The sequence below is a fragment of the Camellia sinensis genome, chromosome 7 (genome assembly GCF_055761805.1).
Source record: "Camellia sinensis isolate YWXY chromosome 7, ASM5576180v1, whole genome shotgun sequence".
Classification (NCBI taxonomy): domain Eukaryota; kingdom Viridiplantae; phylum Streptophyta; class Magnoliopsida; order Ericales; family Theaceae; genus Camellia; species Camellia sinensis.
This window is the reverse complement of record NC_138967.1, coordinates 155,105,521-155,125,826: the sequence shown is the minus strand read 5'-3', so window position 1 is coordinate 155,125,826 and position 20,306 is coordinate 155,105,521. Positions and strand designations below refer to the sequence as shown.

Below are 20,306 nucleotides of genomic sequence, written 5' to 3'. Positions count from 1 at the left end.
TTTTAAAGAGTATTTAAATCCTTTTTTCTTAGCTAAAGGGTGTGAATCCTTTGGGCTTCCAAACTTTTCAACTTTCTAAAAAGGGATTATGGATGCTGGTTAATAGTGATTTAATGACCAGCCACAAAGGCTAGAGGCTCTTCCTCTCTCCCCTATACATATATAAATTGAGACCCTCCGGTCAAGTCTCAGATATAGAAATTTTTGTTTCCATTTTACAAATCAGTTTGCTAGAAAATTCCTACAGTGAGAGAGTGCTGCCATGGTTTTGTTCGTTAAGCTAGACAGAAAGTGCTTCTGCCGTAGCTGGTTTTTGACCGTCGTATCCTGGGAGACAGACGCCGGAATTCCTCAAGCACTCAACCCATGAGGCGGTGAAATCTGTTTTAAGAAAACTGCTACCATGCAGGCTTCGGCTTGCTTTCTTTACCATTTTATTACATTGTGTATTTATGTTGTAATTTAGTTGTAATTCTCAGTATGTGTTCTTGGTATATAATTTTAATTTATTCGTGAATCTATTTATTTAATTTCACAATTTGGACAATAATTTCATGATTAAGAGAGTTTGTGATGACTGGCTTCGCAATAGTAACAATCATTTGATACCATATAAAATGAATTATTGGATTATTTCATTTATCAATGGGTGTTTAGGGTTTATTTAATTTGCTTTTTTTTGGGGGGGGGGGCGGGGGGGAGGGGGGGCTATTTTTGTCTTTAGTAATTTTTTTTAATAAAAAATTTTAGAAAGTTTTAGGCTTTTAAATTTAGCTCGACAAAACGAACCTTAAAATTAAAAAATTTTGAAAAAATCTAAAATAAGTCCAGGAAAGACAAAAATAAGCAAAAAAAATAGTAGACTTTTTGTTTGTTTGTTTATTTTGGATTTTTCAATTTTTGTTGGAATTTTTCAAAAAAAAACTTACTTTCTAGATTCGTTTACACAAGATAGAAGGGAAAAGTAAAAAAACTTTGATAAAATTTTGAAAAAAAAAATCACTAAAAATAAAAGCATTAAAAAAAAAGGTTGCTTTTTTAGGTGTTCTATATTACAGGACTTGTTACTCAAATATAATAAAAATCTAGATATATATTCAATTGACTCATAAAAGAAGTAGAACAAAAATAAAATTAGTGAATATTTGAAGTTTTTTGCATTTTGTTCCAACCAATATAAGAAAAACAAACAATTAAAATAAATTATTTGTAAAGATAAATCCACTCATGTGTTATATGTACCTTTTTGAGGCAAGTCTCGTATCGCGGACTAACCCCAATATATTATTTGCATTTAAGAAATTTCAAACCTAAAATTATGAAAATAATACACTCTCAAGTCCCAAACTTTGACCATCCGTCCAACTCTTGGAGTTTCCTGCGCTATGCATCTACATGTCCTCATTGCAACAAAATCTCACACCTGCGTAAAAAATAAAAAAAAATAAAAAAATAAAAAATGGTTAGTGTGGTATAATGCATGGACAATAATATTGTTAAAATTTAAAGAGTAAAAACAAATAGGGAAAATTACCACAAAAAAAAAAAAAAAAAAAAAAGAGAGCCTATTTCTGTTAAGTATTTTGTCAATTTAAACCCTTTTGATTTGTTTTTAATTTAAATCATTCGTCTATTTCTATTATGTAAAACAAAGTGAAAAAATTTAGGGAAAATTATGCAAATAGTCCATGTAGTTTACACGATGTGTCAATTTGGTCCATGTAATTTCAATTTGCTCGATTTTGCCTCTTAATTTAACGAATGGTGTCATTTTAGTCCAATAAATAACAATTGTTAAGTTAATTTAACAAAAAGTCAAACAATGTGTCAATTTAGTCCCTATATTTTTCACAATGTATCAATTTGGTCTCTATCAAAATCAAGAAAATTATAACAATAAGGACCAAATTGACACATCGTGTAAAGTACATGGACTAAATTGACATATTGTTTAACCTTCCGTTAAATTAATTTAAAAACCGTTGTATATTGGACCAAAATAACACAATCTATTAAATTAAGAAGCAAAATCAAGCAAATTGAAACTACAGGGACCAAATTGACACATCGTGTAAATTACATGGACTATTTGCATAATTTATCCAAAAATTTATTTAGACATTAATCTAAATTTAACACTTCGGAGAGTTGAACTCATGCTCTCTCTTTGCAAGTACTTAAAACTTGCCACCCAATTCTATTTCCACCAAATTCTATTTCTAATAGTAAAATCCAAGATCTCTCATCAAGAGAGACTTAGTGGCGAGAGTGCTAATCACACATGCTAACAACCCCTTGGTTAGGTTTTCTAACATGATTAACATCAACAAGAGAGAGGATCCTGAAATTATGAAAATTCTAAAGGACATCAATATAACTTACCAATATAACTGAAGAGTAGTTGGAATGTTGCCCTTAATGTTCTCGTCCCAGTCCACATAAAATTGCAAACTATATTTTGACGATGAGTTGTTCGGTTGATTCAAGACCAAAGCCAAATCATCATCGTTGTCAATTGGAACCAACTCATACTTCACTTCATATATGGACTCCCAAGATGGTAACCTACATTTGAACTTCAGTCGCACGTTTTCTCCATTCGGGGCCACCTTGGGCATGATCATCGCCTCCAACTCGTCACTGCTGGAAATTCAGATTTTAGAGGCATTTAAAAAAACGCCACGATAGGTCTTAAAAACACCGTTAATTCTTTTTGTGACATTTAACACCAAACGCCGAAGATGCGGCCGTCGCTATAACTCTATGGCGCTTTAGAAACGTTGCTATAAAACAATAGGCAGCGTTTTGGCATTTTCTAAAAACGCCGCTAAAAGTTCTAGCGACGTTTTTAAAACGCCATTGTATCTCTGACGCTATTTAATGACGTTTTAGAAACGCTGTGATAGCCCTCATTTTTTTTTTTTTTTTTTAAAAAAAAAATTGTGCTAATTTCAGGTTATTAAACCAAAAAAATACCTATAATAAAACTGAAAAATAACACTCACTCAAAATTTAAATAATTCATTGAAGAGAAGATACAAAATGTAGCGCGTGCAGCTCAGAACATCTAAGGGCAATGAAGAGAATGAGAACAAAAGAAAGGGCATACCCCTTCAACGACATCTACAACCTATCAGAATAGCAAACTGATCTTGACTTCTACCAGTAAAGGATTACTCTGAAGCATACAATGAAACAGGAACAGACCCCTTCCAGTAGTAAAATATTCAAAAGCCTTTCTACAGCAACTAAAGCACTAAACTGATCCAACTAAAAGAAAAGCCAGCCTAGAATCAAAACCCATTCAATCTTCGAGAAAGACTAGTACAATTACAGTACCATAATATTCTCAAATTGGAGCTAGAGTCTCTTCTTTTCATTTTGGATCTCCTTTTTCTTCAATTCTTTCTCAAGTTCCTGTAGTGATTTGCTCTGACCTTCTAACTCAGTTGTTATCTTTTCTTGCTCCTATACAATCTTCTGAAGTTGACTTCATGCACTCTTATGCATCTTCTTTACCTCTGGTTGACGTAATATACATTGTCAGCATGATATTTAAGGGAGAGAGAAAAAAAAAAAATTACAGAGCGAAAGATTCAACAACTAATTACGGCGTACTAGAGAACTGGAACTGATTAGGTGATTTTCTAGTATCCCTTGTGGGTTTTGAGAATGACCCCTTTGTATTGACATACTCTTCCATGGTCCTTAGTAGGCCTAAATAAAAATGATACAATTAATAAGCAAAACAAATAAAAACTATATAATTCATACACGAAAAGAAACAAAAGGCTCATTTTTAAAAAATAAATAAATAAAAAGAAATCGAAAGTGATATCTAACAGCTTCAATTCTTCAATGTAGTCAGCTCAGCTTCATTTCACATATTCAAGATACAAATCACAAGACCACTATTTCTTCAACAAAATAATAATCTTAGGCCCAAAAGTTAAGTACGTAAAAATACAATAATCTGGGGACATTTTAGTGCAGCTGCAGGGCGTCAATATCTCCTTGTCCGATTTTTCTTCAATGAAAGGGAAATTTGAATTTTTTTTTTTTTTTGGAGGGGGCGGGGGGAATAAATGAAACAAAACATGAAGGGGGGAGCAATAACTTAATAGAAAAAATTAAAACAATGCATCAAATAGAATTAGCACACACCATTTAATAGAATTAGCACAAACTATACAAAACACTCACTCTCAAAATTTAAATATTATAATCAATCATAGAAGAAGCATTATTGGAAAAATGAAAGGTCTGAATTAAAAAAAATAAAGTAAGAGACAAGCAGTTGCAAAAGTAAGAGAGGGGGTGGGGGTGGTTTCAGACAAGCTGTCAATTTGTCATGATAAGATTCTTTAATAATTGAACAAAACAATGAACACATTGCACAATGGCACAAGGAGATCAATCACCAGAAATAATATAAAATCATATTTAATGATTAATCATTGTAAACTGAGGCCAACAATAAAATTTTCTCTGTAATTGATCAAACAAATAAACAAATAAACTGTGATAGTTATGTCCATTTGATTTCAATTGAAATCTACTCTACAAATACTACTAAAAAGTCAAAAGCTTATACGTACCAGCTGAAACTAAGTCATGTGATGTACTACCGCTACGTGATGTAGTAGGAAAACTGCATGGTGGATGCCATGATAACAGTAAGGGACTCAGGCACAACTGAAAGTACAATAGGCATCCATGAAGTAACTAGTTAGTCTCTATCAATTCATCCTAATCGAGTTCACTAATTCTACACAGCAGACAAACCCAAAACAGAGAAGAAAAGAGGACGGTAGAATAATTACCTAGATAGATAGAATACAGACACTAGAATAATTTCTTATTTAAGCATCTACCTGTGAGCTGAGATAAAATCTTGTATAATGTATCTGTGTAGCCAGTCAATATTCCCACACATATAATCAAAGATGATCCTTGACCTGAAGCACACATTACTAGTCAGAAACATGAAAAATGATGCACCTTATATGACTAACATAACGAATATACAAATGATGCACCTCATTATATAATTTTGTGTTTAAATAATTGTTATAGAAGTATGTTGAAAAAAATCCAAAATATGAAACATAGACATCATGAGAAGCCTTCACTTTATCCGGCAAAATTTATCACAAATCCAAAATTTAACCAATGTCCCACTGACCCAACCACTCAACTGATCAAAAATCCACCAAAATAATTGAGAAAAGACATATAGATATATACTAATGAATATGCAATCAAAAACCTGCTGTGTAGTTCATGAAGCTTGAGTTGAACCATGGGGGCAAACTGAAATTTGCACTCTAAATTTATGGGTGAATGTTTATGTAATTTAAAGATGTATATATACTAATGTATATGCAACCAAAAACCTGCTGCAGTATTTAAATCTGCATTCAACTTGTCAATTTTATCTTTGTCATTTGAAGGAAGAAAAACCTGGACCATATTAATGGCTTTCGCAAGTAATAGATACTCTGTGACATTTCATAGTGTCTGCACAGTGTAGTCTGACTGGTTCACAACAAACTTCAGAGTATGCATCGCTTCACCATGGAATTCACCTTGTCCAACAGAAAGAAGTGTACACCCAATCCTGGGTGATGAAAGAGCAGGTTTGTTAGGAAGAGACAAAAAAGATAAGATGGAAAATAATCACAGGATAGAAGTAAAAAAAAATTCTATTTGACAAATGGAACACCAAGGAACAAAGGCACAAGAAATAAGCAACAAAAGTTCGGCTAAAGAAAATAACAATTAAACTCCCAATGAGTATGCAAATTCAAATTTTGATGGACATGGTAAGTTACAGTTTTGTAAGTCCAGAGTTCCCAGTAGACTACCAGCAAATGTATGTACATCTTATATTAGCCTACCAGTGTTTTGATGAAATTTATAAAGAACGTTGAAGAAAATTTTGACCTGCCTTAATTAGATTTGAAGATGATTTAAAGAAATCAACATCTCAATCAATAATTTAAACAAGAAATATTTGTACAACATCTTATATAGATTCTTTAAAAATAAAAAGAACCAAACATGTAATTCCTTAATCTAGAAACTAGAATCAAGGGACCATTTATTCAAAGACAAAGTATTCATTTCTTCATTCATGAAACTGTATGTGGCTGGACATAAAATGAGTGATGAAAGACAACGCTAGAGAATTGCTTGGGAGATAACATAACGCATTTAAATTTCAAATTATATTGCCATTTGATATGGGAGCAATCATGGATAGAAGCTCTGTTGGCTCAGCATCATATAATGCCATTTGATATGGGAACAATCGTGGATAGAAGCTATGTTGCCTCAGCATCATATATAAAAGAGTACCTGGATCTTCAAGAACTCTTCTTTACTCATGTTTTGAACTGGAACAGAACAACCAGAAGGGTGCAAAAATGGAAAGAGAAAAGGAGTTGGTTGCTTATAGATATGAGAGAAACAAAATCAGCTAAAATAAATTACACGACCAATGTAAACGATATCTATATATGTATATAGAAGTGTTTTGGTTAGATTGAATTTGTGGTTTGTCTAAGTGTGATGAAGTCTATGTTTAGACCAAGGAATAGTTAATCAAACATATAAATCAATCAAAGCTAAACAATACAAACATGCCAAAAATGAAAAATGACTAGATCACTGAAGTAAGCAAGAACCAAAATACATCAAAACTGCACAGAACCCTAGACCCACAAATTATCAGATACAAAAAGCATGACATGGACCAAGGTAACACTGAAACTGAAAAGCATCCAGTTCAGAAACAGGATTCATTTCTCCTAGCAGCCAAGTCTTCCATGACATGGAAGAATTAAACATCTAATCCAGGTTGTTCGACTAATAAGAAGAGATCTACTACATGCACCATGCAAGACCATCTTGTCCTACATAAATTGAACATCTCTAACAACCAATAGTTATATGGTAAAACTGAGATTAAAAAATGCATTGCTGATGCTATGCAAGTTTGACTAAGGAACTCGAGAAGTCGAGCCATTGCTCAACTGCAAGAATCAGCAGAATAAAATTCAAATCTACAGATCCATATGCATGAAAAAATATGTAATATTTTCGTAATGAATATAAATAACATTAAAAAAAATTGAAGTCAATAAAAAAAGTAGCATAAAATAAAAATAAGAAGGAATGAATTTCTATGATGCCAAAGACTATGCCCTAACCTCTTTTATATTAATAGAATGAATGAAAATTAATCGACTTAGGTTCCTTAATGTAAGAGTGGATTAAGCAGTTATAAATCATTACACATGCACACACACACACACACACAAAAAAAAAAAAAAAGTATCACATCTAGGTAACAAATTAACTTTTATCTGCGTAGCATTGAACTATGTTGAACCACACCACATCCCATTAGTCAAGCATTATATCAATTTAGAAGACAAACAACAGAATCAATTAAAGGACATCAAATCATAAAGTTTCAAGTGATAGCTTGTGTAATAGGCATAGCATTCCACCATGTGTTCACAGGGTGGCATCATTGTTATCAACTAATTCCATTCAAAAGATAATTCATCCACTAGGAAAGATAAGAAGTATCATCTTCAACTACCATTACCTATTACAGCCACAGAAAGAGGTAATAAGCACAATAACTTGCAGCCTAAATTAATGATTGATCGATCTTATGTAAATAGGTTGCTCGCCATCAAAAGGACCCAACTCCAGAACATCTATAACCCATCTATTATCATAAAAACTTCGAATTAAAATATGATTTTTATAAGACCATGAGAAGAGACTGATGCACGTCTGATATGTATATAAATTTGATATAATTAGTAACATAAATCTAGAATATCAAGATTACTAGCTTAACATAGCTTCTCTTTGCAAGAGTCCTATACCTTTAATGGTATGTGTAAAAGACACAGCTACAGCGGCAAATGATACATTGGACATGGCATGTCCAAGGGCGTGACAGAATGCTACTGGAGTGAGGACTGTCAAGAGTTCTTTGTTGATTGGCTGTGTAGGCAGATTAGAAATCAAGTAAATAATGCAAGCCAAAATTTAACCTATGAAGAACTAATAACAAATGCAGAAGATGAAACTCACTGCTCGTTTTGGCATACCAACAGCCCAACTAACAAGACAATAGACCACACCAACTAGGAGATGTATAACTGAGACAAAGCCGCAAAAGGGGAAAAATGATCTTTTAATTATCACAACGTTTGAGAGCTGCAAAGAGAGCTTAATAACACAATCTAACTTCACTATTTACAAGGCCCTAACTCATTCAGCAAAGGTAACTTACTATGGATATGGAAAATAATTATAAACCTTCTTGTTCAGAATATTGAAAATGACATTTAGGAATTACCTGCGTAGAACAATAAACGATAATCAGCAAATTAATTTTGTATGCAACAATTAGTGTCAAGAACAATTTACTAAAAGAATTTACAGCCCACACAACAAAGAGAGTAGGGGTAATGAGGTGAAGTATCACATTTGCTTCAGCTGGAGTTATAAATCAATCACAATACAGAAATAATTCGTTAAAAATCAATCAAGACGTGATAAAAAGATCAAGCACCCCAAATTGTAAGGCATTCCATTGAGATAATAATTCCAGCCCAATCCAACCACCCCAAATGGCAAGTTGAGCACCAGGCCAAAAACATAATCACAAGCTATCATATAAGAATTTACCATACAATAGGCAACAAAGAAACTATAAAGTTCAAATTCAGTTGAAGCTAAAACATGCAGCAAATGAAAGTCATACTCACGTTGTGATTGTCAATCCATATTGGATCTTAGATTTGGGGAGGGATTTGTTGGGATCTTTTTGGGACTCGAGAGAAGTTCAATGTGGTGGATTTCATAGAAGCTATGGATTAATGTAAATATAGATAGGTATGCATGAAGGTAGATAGATGGATTGATTTAGGTATGCATGTGAGTATTCGGATGTTTTTCCCGAGGATCTCGTTAGTTTGCCACCTCACCGAGAGATAGAGTTCTCTATTGATTTAGTGCCCGGCACAACGCCGATTTCTATGGCACCTTATCGTTTTGCCCCAGTCGAGTTGAGTGAGTTGAAGATTCAGCTCCAGGAATTGCTAGATAAGGGTTTTGTTTGCCCTAGTGTTTCACCGTGGGGAGCACCAGCCCTCTTTTCTAAAAAGAAAGATGATGCCTTGAGACTGTGTATAGACTACCGGAAGTTGAATCGGGCTACGGTCAAGAATAAGTACCCTATGCCCCGTATAGATGATCTGTTTGACTAGTTGAAGGGTTCCCGTTGTTTCTCTAAGATAGACTTGAGATCGGGTTATCACCAGTTGAGGGTCAGGGAGGAGGATATTCCTAAGACGGCATTCCGTACGCGGTATGGCCATTATGAGTTTCTGGTGATGCCGTTTGGGCTCACCAATGCACCGGCAGTCTTTATGGACTTGATGAACCAGATCTTCTGGGAATTCTTGGATCGATTTGTAGTCGTTTTCGTGGACGACATTCTTATCTATTCGCCTTCTGAGGAGGAGCACGAGGAACACTTGAGAGTGGTGCTTGAGTTGCTTAGAGCCCATAGGCTGTATGCCAAGTTTGGGAAGTGTGAGTTCTGGCTAGGAGAGGTCAAATTCTTAGGCCATGTGGTATCCGGAGAAGGGGTGTTTGTTGATACATCCAAGGTAGAGGCAGTGCAAGATTGGGCACAGCCTAAGAGTGTGTTTGAGATCCGCAGTTTTTTGGGATTAGCTGGGTATTACCGTCGGTTTGTGAAAGATTTCTCCAGGCTAGCTTTGCCGTTGACTAGATTGACGCGAAAAGGGGTCAAGTTTGTGTGGAGTGAGACTTGCGAAAAGTCGTTCTAAGAGTTGAAGGTTAGATTGACCACCACTCTGGTCTTGATTATTCCGGAGAGAGGGTTGGGTTATGCAGTTTATTGTGATGCCTCACGAGAGGGTTTGGGTTGTGTGTTGATGCAAAAGGGAAAAGTGGTAGCTTATGGCTCACGTCAGTTGAAAATACACGAGAAGAATTACCCCACACACGACCTAGAGTTAGCAGCAGTGATCTTTGCCTTGAAGATTTGGAGGCACTACCTTTATGGTGAGAGGTTCGAGGTGTTCTCGGACCATAAGAGTTTGAGATATCTGTTTACACAGAGGGACTTGAATTGGAGGTAGAGGAGATGGATGGAGTTCATTGAGGACTATGATTTTGAGTTGCACTATCACCCGGGAAAGGCCAATGTTGTGGCCGATGCCCTTAGTAGGAAATCCATTAGTGATGTAGCTTGTATAGCCATCCGGGAATAGGGGACGTTGGGTGCACTTGGCGAGTTTGATTTGCTCCTGGGCGAATCTGTTGAGGCTGCGACCTTGTTTTCTGTTGTTGCATAGCCTACACTTGTGACCCGAGTATTAGAGGCACAGAGAGGTGACCTTGAGGTAGAGTCCTTTCGAGAGAAGATCTCCAGTGGGAAAGTTGAGAAGGGTTTGACGGTATATCTCGACCAGAGTGTGAGATACCAAGACCATTTGTTTGTGCCAGAGTCTTGCCGAGAGGAAGTACTCCGAGAGTTCCATCATTCATGCCTTGCGGTGCATCCGGGAGGCACTAAGATGTATCGGGATTTGGGTCGCCAGTTTTGGTGGCGGGGTATGAAGAGAGATGTGGCTGTTTTCGTATCGAAGTGCCTTACTTGCCAGCAAGTGAAGGCCGAGCATCAGAGGCCAGCGGGTTTGTTGCAACGCTTGCCTATTGCCGAGTGGAAGTGGGAGTATGTCACTATGGACTTCGTTGTAGGTCTTCCGAGGACTTAGCGGGGTAGTGATGCCATTTGGGTGGTTATAGACCGGTTGACTAAGTCGGCTCATTTCATTCCTATGCGCGTGAGAGATTCAGTAGATCATCTCGCCGACTTGTATATTCGGGACATAGTGAGATTGCACGGGGTCCCAGTGACGATCGTCTCAGATAGAGATCCTCGTTTTACTGCTAGGTTGTGGCAGAGTTTGCAGAGTGCATTGGGTACTAAGTTGACCTTTAGTACGGCTTATCATCCTTAGACTGACGGGTAGTCCGAGCGTACTATTCAGATCCTTGAGGATATGCTTCGAGGTTGTGTCCTTGACTTTAGTGGGACGTGGGAAAGGCACTTGCCCTTGGTGGAGTTTGCCTACAACAACACTTTTCAGTCTAGCATCGGTATGGCACCGTTTGAGGCCTTGTATGGCCGACCGTGTAGGTCTCCAGTGTGTTGGGCCGAGGTGGGTGATGCACCTTTGTTGGGTCCAGAGTTGGTTAGAGAGACGACAGAGAAAGTTGAGCTTATCCGTAGGAGGCTTGTTACAGCCCAGAGTCGCCAAAAGAGTTATGCCGATCGTAGGAGGAGGCCTTTGGCGTTTGAGGTAGGTGATCATGTCTTCTTGAAAATATCACCTGGGCGAGGTTTGATGAGGTTTGGAAAGAGTGAGAAGTTATCCCCTCGGTTTATCGGCCCCTTTGAGATCCTTGAGAGGATTGGGGAGGTCGCTTATCGTTTAGCTTTACCACCACAGTTGTCTGGAGTGCATGACGTGTTTCATGTGAGTATGCTTCGGAAGTATGAGCCGGATTCGCCCCATGTGTTAGATTGGACCGACTTGGAGGTAGATGAGGATGCCTCGTATGAGGAGAGACCAGTTCGGGTCTTGGATAGGAGGGATCAAGTCTTGCGAGGCAAGACCATTCCCTTGGTAAAGGTTTTGTGGAAACATCATGGAGTGGAGGAAGCCACTTGGGAACGTGAGTTAGAAGTCCGTGAGAAATATCCAGACTTGTTTGTTGATGTGTAACCATGCTTTGATAATTTGTAATATCGTTGAACTTTAAGAGCATTATATATGTCTTAAGTTGTAAAACATTATGAATGTTTTGGTTAATGGAAGTATTTTGAAACTTGCCTCAAAATAGAAGTTTAATGTAACATTGCATATGTTGGATGTATTGTAGAAATGGAAATGTATCATGAATACTGAATATGATATAGAATTGTGGAATGTAGTATTGAAATTTGTGGAATTTCAGGGAATGCATAACTATAATGCATGTTGTGAAAAATGTTGTAAACTGCCTCTTGAAAAGAGATGAGATGACCGGTAATGGGTCGAGTTGTTAAAATTCGCATTGTGATAATGTTGGGAATTGAGAAAATCTTGTTTTTGAAAAACTTGCATTTAATTTCGGGGACGAAATTCTTTAAGAGGGGGAGGTTATAGCGATCCCGGTTGTCCCTTTACTGTTCTGTTGTATTCCGGACTCGGTTCCGTGGAGTTGGTAGTTGTATCTATCTTGTTGTCATCCTTTAATTCCATTTGTTTGAGTTTTAGGATGTGTTGGGCATGTTTCGAACAGGTGGGTTGAACCTTGGTCTGAAATCTTGTTGCCAGGTTTTTGGTCTTTCCGCTCTAGCGGGCCTAGTTGCGCTCGAGCGGATATTGCATACTCCCAGTTTTTCGTGTCCCTGCAAAACTTCTGCAGGTGTGATTTTTACGCTTGAGCGGGTTTCTTTACGCTCGAGCGGTAGCGCTCGAGCGGTAGCGCTCGAGCGGGTGCTTTGGAGCTCGAGCGGGTAGTACTTTTTGGTGTAAGTTCTGGGAGGGAGAAATCTACGCTCGAACGGACTGGTTTTCGCGCTCGAGCGGATGTACTTTATTCTTGTGTCTTGGCGCTCGAGCGGGCTTTCTTGCGCTCGAGCGTACCTAGTTTTTTGTTCTTGACACTCGAGCGTTGTGTTCTCCGCTCGAGCGGGAATGTCGTATATCAGTTGGCAGCTGGGCATTTTAAAATCACTTTTTACATTCTCTCTCTCTCTCTTACTTTCTAAAAAGACATTTTGAGAGCTCCTCTCTCTAGAAACTCCCTTCTCTCTAGGGTTTGATCTAGCTAGAGTGTCTCACTATCCTCCGGCTTTTGTAAATAGTGTGTGGATCGTCGAGGGCTCCATTTTGATCCGTGGATCTTTGAGTTTGGAGCATTTTGGTTTTCTTCAACTTCTCGTTTGAGCTCTAACTTCGAGGTAGGGATATCCTACTCTTTCTCATGAGTTTTGTCTTTGAATTTTAGTATTTTGATGGGTTGGGGGTTGTTAGGACACTCAAGTGGGGTATATTAATGATTCTTATAGCTTGGACATCCAAGTGGGGTATATTAGGACACTCTTAATAAGAAGTCACCTATATGAGTGTGAACTAGACCGGTTCTGTGAGAATTGAAAAGGCTAAATTCTCTAGAGCACTTGTGAATTACCAAGTGTTGTTCAGGGCCAAAATGAACACAACCGTAAGAACCAAACTATGTTTGAGGATACATTATGTGTAGTCTATTGTCTTGGCTTACACAAATAGCTGAATAGTTCAAGGCATCGCTATAGACACCCCATTTTTTACTGTCCTTAAGACTTGGATGTTCTTACAGGTACATCTGATGGCGAGTATGATTGGTCACTGAACGCTCCAAGTCCGTGGCAGAACGCCACAGGTCTGAGCTTTCCAAACCCTGTATCTTTTTTGCTTCATTTTTGGACCATGCTTAGGTCTTTTTCGAATGAGTTTTTTGATGGCCTGCCAGCCATCCTTGAAGGCTGCCGGCCATTGATGTGCCTGGCCAGCCATCAATGAGGCCTTGCCGACCACCATTGATGCTCGGTCGGCCACTAGTGTTCCTGCAGATATTTGTGATATTAGTATGTTCATGCCTTATGCCCTTCATACTAGTATGTTTTGGCTTCCTTCCATGCATGTTTTAGACTCATTTTAACATGTTCTAAGACTGTTTTGGGTTGCCTCAATCACATGCTTCATGTTTTGTATACTTGTAATACAAATGCTCTTGCTTGCCTCAAGCTTTGAGCACCATTGCATGCTTCACTTGTGTTATGTATATGATTTAGCATCATTTAGTACTTCATTTCAGAGCTTATAACATGCTTATGTTCCCACTTCATTCATGCTTTGAATGTCTTTAAGTGTTATGCATTATGGCCTTGTTATGGCTTAACTTGTGTGCTTGCATGCCTAGGTACTTGGGCCCTTATCTCAGCATGTTCTGGTCCATGATTAGACCTACTTGAGCTCTGTCCATGCTTACTTCATGCATTTGTGCCATGTATTGCATGCCTCCTTTGTGTTGCTCTTTGCAAGCTTTCATGCCTTAGGACCCTAGCATGCTTTACTTATGTTGTTTGAATGATTTGGCATCATTTCTTGCTTCATTTCAGTGCACTTAGTGTTGTTACACTTCCACTTTTTTCACTCATTGAGCACTCTTGAGAGTTGTGCTCTTTGGCCTCTTTGATGGCCAATGCATTATGCATGCATGCCTTGTTTTATGTGCTTTCATTTCATCACCAATGGCCACTGATTTGGGCATGACTGAGGTCTACCCTTTTGGTTTAAGTCCATTGAATATGCCATGTTTATTTGCATTGAACATGCCATGCTTGGTATATTACATAAGTTGCTCTTGTTGTGTTGCATTGTGCATGCATGCATTACATTGTGCTTAGAACCTTATGATCGCCTTGCATTGAGTATGCCACCTAGTTTTTAGCATTTAGCATTATGTATGCTGGTTGTTACATGCTTTAGCATTGTGCATACCATTAGCCTTGTTAGGTTGTTCATATTGCATTGCATGTTTGCATGCTTAAGTCATATTGCATACTTGTATGCTTGAGTCGCATTGTGTATGCCATGCTTGCTTGCATTGTGTTTGGAGTAGGTGTTAGGCCAAACATGGGAAACGAGGGACGTTTTCATACTTAAAGTGATGAAACGTGCCTTAATTTCCAGTCACCGATGCTCTTGATCATCCATGATAGAGTTTTAGGCTTTATGTGTTTACTTGTGCATTCGTCTTCATATTGAATTGTGCAATTTCGCCTCCCGGCCATCACGCATGAAAATGCGCGATTGGTGGCCCAAGGGTCGAGAACCTACACTCCCTTGAGTTCATGACATGATAGGGAGGGTGGCTGTGCACACATATCTTGCAAATACATTGCCATGCCCTTTCTTGCTCTCTATTGCAGTAAATTGCAGTCTAGCAGCAACAACTGGTCGGCCAGCCATAAAAAGTAGCTGGCTGACCACTTTTCTTGGTCTTCAACAACAAAAAGTGGTCAGCAGGGGTTTGGAGAGACCAAAAGTGGTCGGCCACCCTCCCACTAGATTCCCAAAGTGGATTTTCAGCTTTCTAGAGCTTGGTGCAAGTTTCTGAGAATGGATGAAAACAGAGGCAAATCAGGGCATCGCATTGGATTTCCGAACGAGGCGACAGAGCATGCATCCAATCTTCTCCCTCTGAGAACCTCCTTGTCTATTGCTTTCCTTAGCTGCCATGCTTAGGTAGCTAGGTTTTGCTTTGGTTTGTACTTTTAATAGTTAATGCGTTAGCTATTCAATTCGTTTTGTAATAATTAGTTAACTAGGATTAGTTAATTAATTTATTATGTAATAATTAGTTTAATTAGGTTAGATTAGCTAGTTAGCTCTTTATTCGGTTTCTCCCTCGAGAGAGCTAATTGTTGTAATAAGCGTGCATGTGTGTGATGCATGTCTTTCAGTCCCCATTTCTTTCTCCATTTTACTTAACCGCTTACGATGGTTAGTTTTAGGGCACGTTTCATTTAGCATACCTTATGCTTGCATGTTTGCATTCATTCATCTGTATTGCATGTACCGATCTCGACGCATCATACTAACTGCATTATATTTCAATTCCAATTTGAATACGTGTACCAAGTCGCATCTCACATGCCATTTCTAGGATAGCCGAGCCTATCTTAAATTATATTTTTGCATGTGTTACATTAGCCATTCTAACATGAACTGGGATCATGCATGATTTCTAACTAGTTCCCTGTTTTGGCTCGGAGTACACTGTGAGTGTTTACGCTTTAGCATACTGCATGTGTGTTAATGTTGCCATGAAAGCATGCTTGCCATGAGGCTATTTGCTTACGTGATTAACTGCCTAAATGCCTGTGGGTGAAGGTTGGATTACTTGAATTGGGACAATTCATCGAAATCCGCATTTTAGCCTACTTACGGGTAGCAAACTTCAAACTATTTTCCAAACATATGGATATGCAATGCTTTGTTTCAAATTAGGCGATCTAGTCTATACTTGTTTTTCTGTGCGCATCACATAGTAATTCTAGCTAATTAACCAGAATAAGAATGCATGTGTTTTCAAAAAACTCGATATCATGCTTTGTACATGCCGATCTTTGATCGGGCGAGCGGGGGTGCTCATTAAATGACCTTCCCCAATCGTACCCAAGTTCCCGAGCCGAGGCAACTTTGGTGATGACGGACACGTGGCCTTAGGCACGAGTCAGGGTTTCCTAAATTTTCCCAAAAATAAAATATTTAGGTGGCGACTCTGTATCTGGCAAAGCAGTCCATGTTTGGCACTTCTTTATAAAAATCAGTTTTCCAAAACGATTTGCCAGATCTGGACTCTTTGGTGATTTATCGGTCTCACATCGCACATTGTAAGATTAGATTCAGAACCGTGACATGAGTCCGAACTTGTAGTAGCTAGAGAGCAAACGAATTTCGTGCCTTCGCAGCGTGGAGCTCGGGAGCCCTCGGGCTGGTCTACACCTACTGAAATAGTCCAAAAATAAAAAATCACTACAAAAAAATAAATTATTTACTTTATTTTTTTATATATCTTTTTATAAAAAAAATTAAAAAATTAATTAAAACAGATAATTTTCAAAAGGAAAAAGATTGTGAGCTCTAAATTAAGAGCTTTAATTGATGTGTGGATCCCATGTGATGTGATGTTTTGGCCTTGATTTTTTTTTCTTTTTTTTCCTTTTTTTTTTAATTTTCCACATTACTAATAGTCTTTTAAAACTCATAAATTAGAGAAAATGTATCACTTCTTCAAGCCATCTTTTGGACGTCATATCTTTCTCGATTTTTGACGGTTCTACTTCATTCTTTCGCTATTCTCTTCGCCTCACTTCCTACTTCGCCCTACACTACCTTGCTTTCTCACTTCTGCATGTAATGGACGGTTTTGGTATACTGAAAGTTGTCGGAAAACTAATTTAAAAAATTTCCAAACATTCATCTTTTGTTTCTTTCTTCTCCATCTTCCTCATTCTTCTTTTTCTTCTTCTTCTTCTTCTTCACTTATAACATGACGTGGAACATGGTTCTAGGTGGTAACGGAACTGGAGATAGCAGTGATGGCGGTAATGGAGTTCAGTGGCGATGAAGTTGGTGGTTCGGGTAGTGATGTTCTTCTTCTTCTTCTTCTTCTTCTTCTTCTTCTTCAATTATATACATACATATCATCTTTCCTACCGGAATTTTCTCAGTCCATTTGAATGGAACATCGTGCCCATTCAGACTTGGATCATAAATGAGATACAAACCTCAACTGTTTTGCCAAGAACAAAATAAATTTGTATTGTTAAGAAAAATCTCATAGCAAATAGCTAATTTGTATTGTCAAGAAATTTAAGAAAAATCTCATAGCAAATAGTAAAATATTCTTCCGGGCATATGCAATCTCAACCATCAACTTCACCAGCATCACCACCCGAACTACCAACTTTACCGCCACCGAACTCCATTACCGCCACCATGAGCATTACCATCACCACCACTACCACCTTACAACCCAAACCAACCTTTTTCACAACCAAGTTCCATTACCACCACCATAAGCATTACCATCATTACCACCACCACCATCTTACAACACCAAACCCACCGCCATCACCGAACCACCACCACCACCATCATCGGTTCTATTACCACCTAGAATCATGTTCTACATCATGTTATAAGTAAAGAAGAAGAAGAAGAAGAATGAGGAAGATGGAGAAGAAAGAAACAAAAGATGAATGTTTTGAAATTTTTGAAATTTGTTTTCGGACAACTTTCGGCATACCAAAATTGCCCATTACACGAAGAAGTGAGAAAGTGAGGTAGTGTAGAGAAAAATAGAAGTGAGACGAAGAGAATGAAGAAAGAATGAAATAGAATCGTCAAGAATCGAGAAATATATGAAGTCCGAAAGATGGCTCGAAGAAAAGTCAAAAACGAGAAGAAATATATATATATTTTTTTTCAACTTTCGGAGCTTCGATAGTATGCAAAAAGAAAAAGAACGAGACGTGTGAGATGTGATACGAAAATTAGGTCGTGAGTTGAATCCAATGACGTAAAAATGAGGCAAAACGAAGTTATGACAAAGGAGATAGGAAGGCTCGAAGTGGTGGTTGCTAGTAGTGGTTTGCCGGTAGGAATGCGCGGGTCTGCATCTTTCTTTTGAAATTTGGAGCCAAAATGTAATTTTTTAAACCTTTTCTTATTTAAATCTGACGGCAAAGGCAAAATTAATAGTAACTTAAATAGTATAGAGATACGCGTGAAAATAAGAATAGTTTGGGGGATCATTGAAAATCGTGACAAAGTATAAAGGTAAAAATAAAATAATATCTTAATTTTTTAAGTATATTTTAGTCAATATTTTTTTAAATATAAATAAGTTGAATTATCAAAATAGATATAGGGTAAGCCCCTAAGGAGTACATAGTCCACTGCTTGTGTGTTGTGGTGGCTTGTTTGTAGCCAAGTATTTTGTTCTGTCCACTTCATTTGGTGGTGTCAATTTTGTTTAACAATAACCTATCCAGATTGTATTTCAATATTGAATATTAGTCAATCTCGTATAAAATGAATTCATAAAAAGTAACTTGAAAGTATTTATAACATTGACATAAAAGTTGTACTGTGAAAATACCATCCAACATGTTAAAATTATATCAACCCATAAATGGTGATTTTTTAATCCCTCAATATGTCATTTAATTTATAATTTTAACCATCCAAACTGTCCCATGCTCACTCCTACCACCCACCACGCAAAAAAAGCCTACATTGTCATTGAAAATTATTATTGTCATAGAAATTTCCTTAAAAAGCATTTATTATTAATCTAAATGAGGGCAGAACCATGATTTATGCTAAGGATGGACCAAGGTGTATGCATAAAAAAAATATTTAATTTTGGTACATTACTAATACAAGATAACTTTTTACGTAAAAGTTGTGTAAAAAATAATAATTTGTGACGATAAAAATAAATCTAATGATTTTTTTTTTCTTATAAATTCTTTTTTGAAATTTTGAATTATTAATAAAACTATTTTGTTGGTTGACAATATCTAATAAATAAAAAATATTACATGTTTCTTTGATTTTTTAAAACAAAAATAAAAAAATTGGTGGCTTACACCTCTTCTATAAATAAAAATGACTAGATTATATTGATACTATTAAATAGCATGAGAAATAATTGAAAATCACGTTATTATACTTGTGAAAAATTAATAAAATAGATAGTTAATAAAATAATTTTCAAAAAAATTAAGAAGTAATCTTAATATACATTTTATAAATATCATACAATATAAAGGTACTAGTGTAATTTTCAAGAAGTTTGGGGGGCATGGCATCGCCCATCGCCCAATAGTTCCACCACGCCACTGATCTCAATAATCATTTGAAAAATACTGTTATCTCAAATGTCTTACTAAATGTTTTATAAAATATTTTATATGAGTGTAAAATTTATATAATTATATTATATAAATTTTATGTTAGTCTCACGTTTAAATGAGATATTTAATGAAATATTTGATAAAATATTTAGAATTCTTAATATTATTCTAATCATTTATTAACTGAAAAGCATTTATACTAGTCACTTTTTAGCGGATCAAGAGTTGCTATTGTACCATCAGGTATGGTGGCCCCGACTGTCCTTCCATATAGGTTAGTAGGGTTTGATTTTTTGGAATACAGCAATGTTAGGTATCATGAAAAATCTTTCATGAAAATGATCATTAAAGATTTGTGACCTTTAGATTACACTTAGAATAAAGCACCACACACTAATCAAGGTAATTTAAGGATCACAAATCTTTCATGATCATTTTCATGAGAGACTTTTCATGATCCCTAACATTTCTCTTTGGAATATGATTAGTGATTCTGTTTTTGGTGTTTGTGACTCCACCTTTTCTGTTAGGGTTTAGTATATTTTTTGTTTATTTCAGTGGTGGATCTCTTTTTTTGAATTGGGATGAATTTGCACCAACTATCTTCTAGAGTTTTTTTTTTTCTAAAATTTTCTAAAGTGGTGTATTGTGTGGTTGAAATTTAATACTAAAAAATTAATGTGACTTATTATTAAATCTCAACCACAAAATGCAT

At 36.7% G+C, this 20,306-nt stretch overlaps 2 long non-coding RNA genes across 7 annotated transcripts; both read right to left on the bottom strand.

The window, feature by feature from the left end:
• Window positions 1–1,177: 1,177 nt before the first annotated feature.
• On the bottom strand, window positions 1,178–2,643 carry LOC145795390 (uncharacterized). Its single transcript, XR_014336269.1, has 2 exons — window positions 2,383–2,643; window positions 1,178–1,423 (listed from the first exon to the last, which is right to left on the bottom strand). It is a non-coding gene; the product is annotated as an uncharacterized LOC145795390 (long non-coding RNA).
• Window positions 2,644–2,995: 352 nt separating this feature from the next.
• Window positions 2,996–8,951, bottom strand: LOC114299647 (uncharacterized). Of its 6 annotated transcripts, XR_014336268.1 has the most exons (9): window positions 8,321–8,951; window positions 8,119–8,186; window positions 7,908–8,028; window positions 7,619–7,744; window positions 5,464–5,620; window positions 4,875–4,958; window positions 4,599–4,695; window positions 3,612–3,717; window positions 2,996–3,521 (listed from the first exon to the last, which is right to left on the bottom strand). It is a non-coding gene; the product is annotated as an uncharacterized LOC114299647 (long non-coding RNA). The 6 variants fall into 6 exon arrangements; XR_014336265.1 differs by lacking the exon at window positions 7,619–7,744 and having other exon boundaries at window positions 3,619–3,717; window positions 4,824–4,958; XR_014336266.1 differs by lacking the exon at window positions 7,619–7,744.
• Window positions 8,952–20,306: the final 11,355 nt, after the last annotated feature.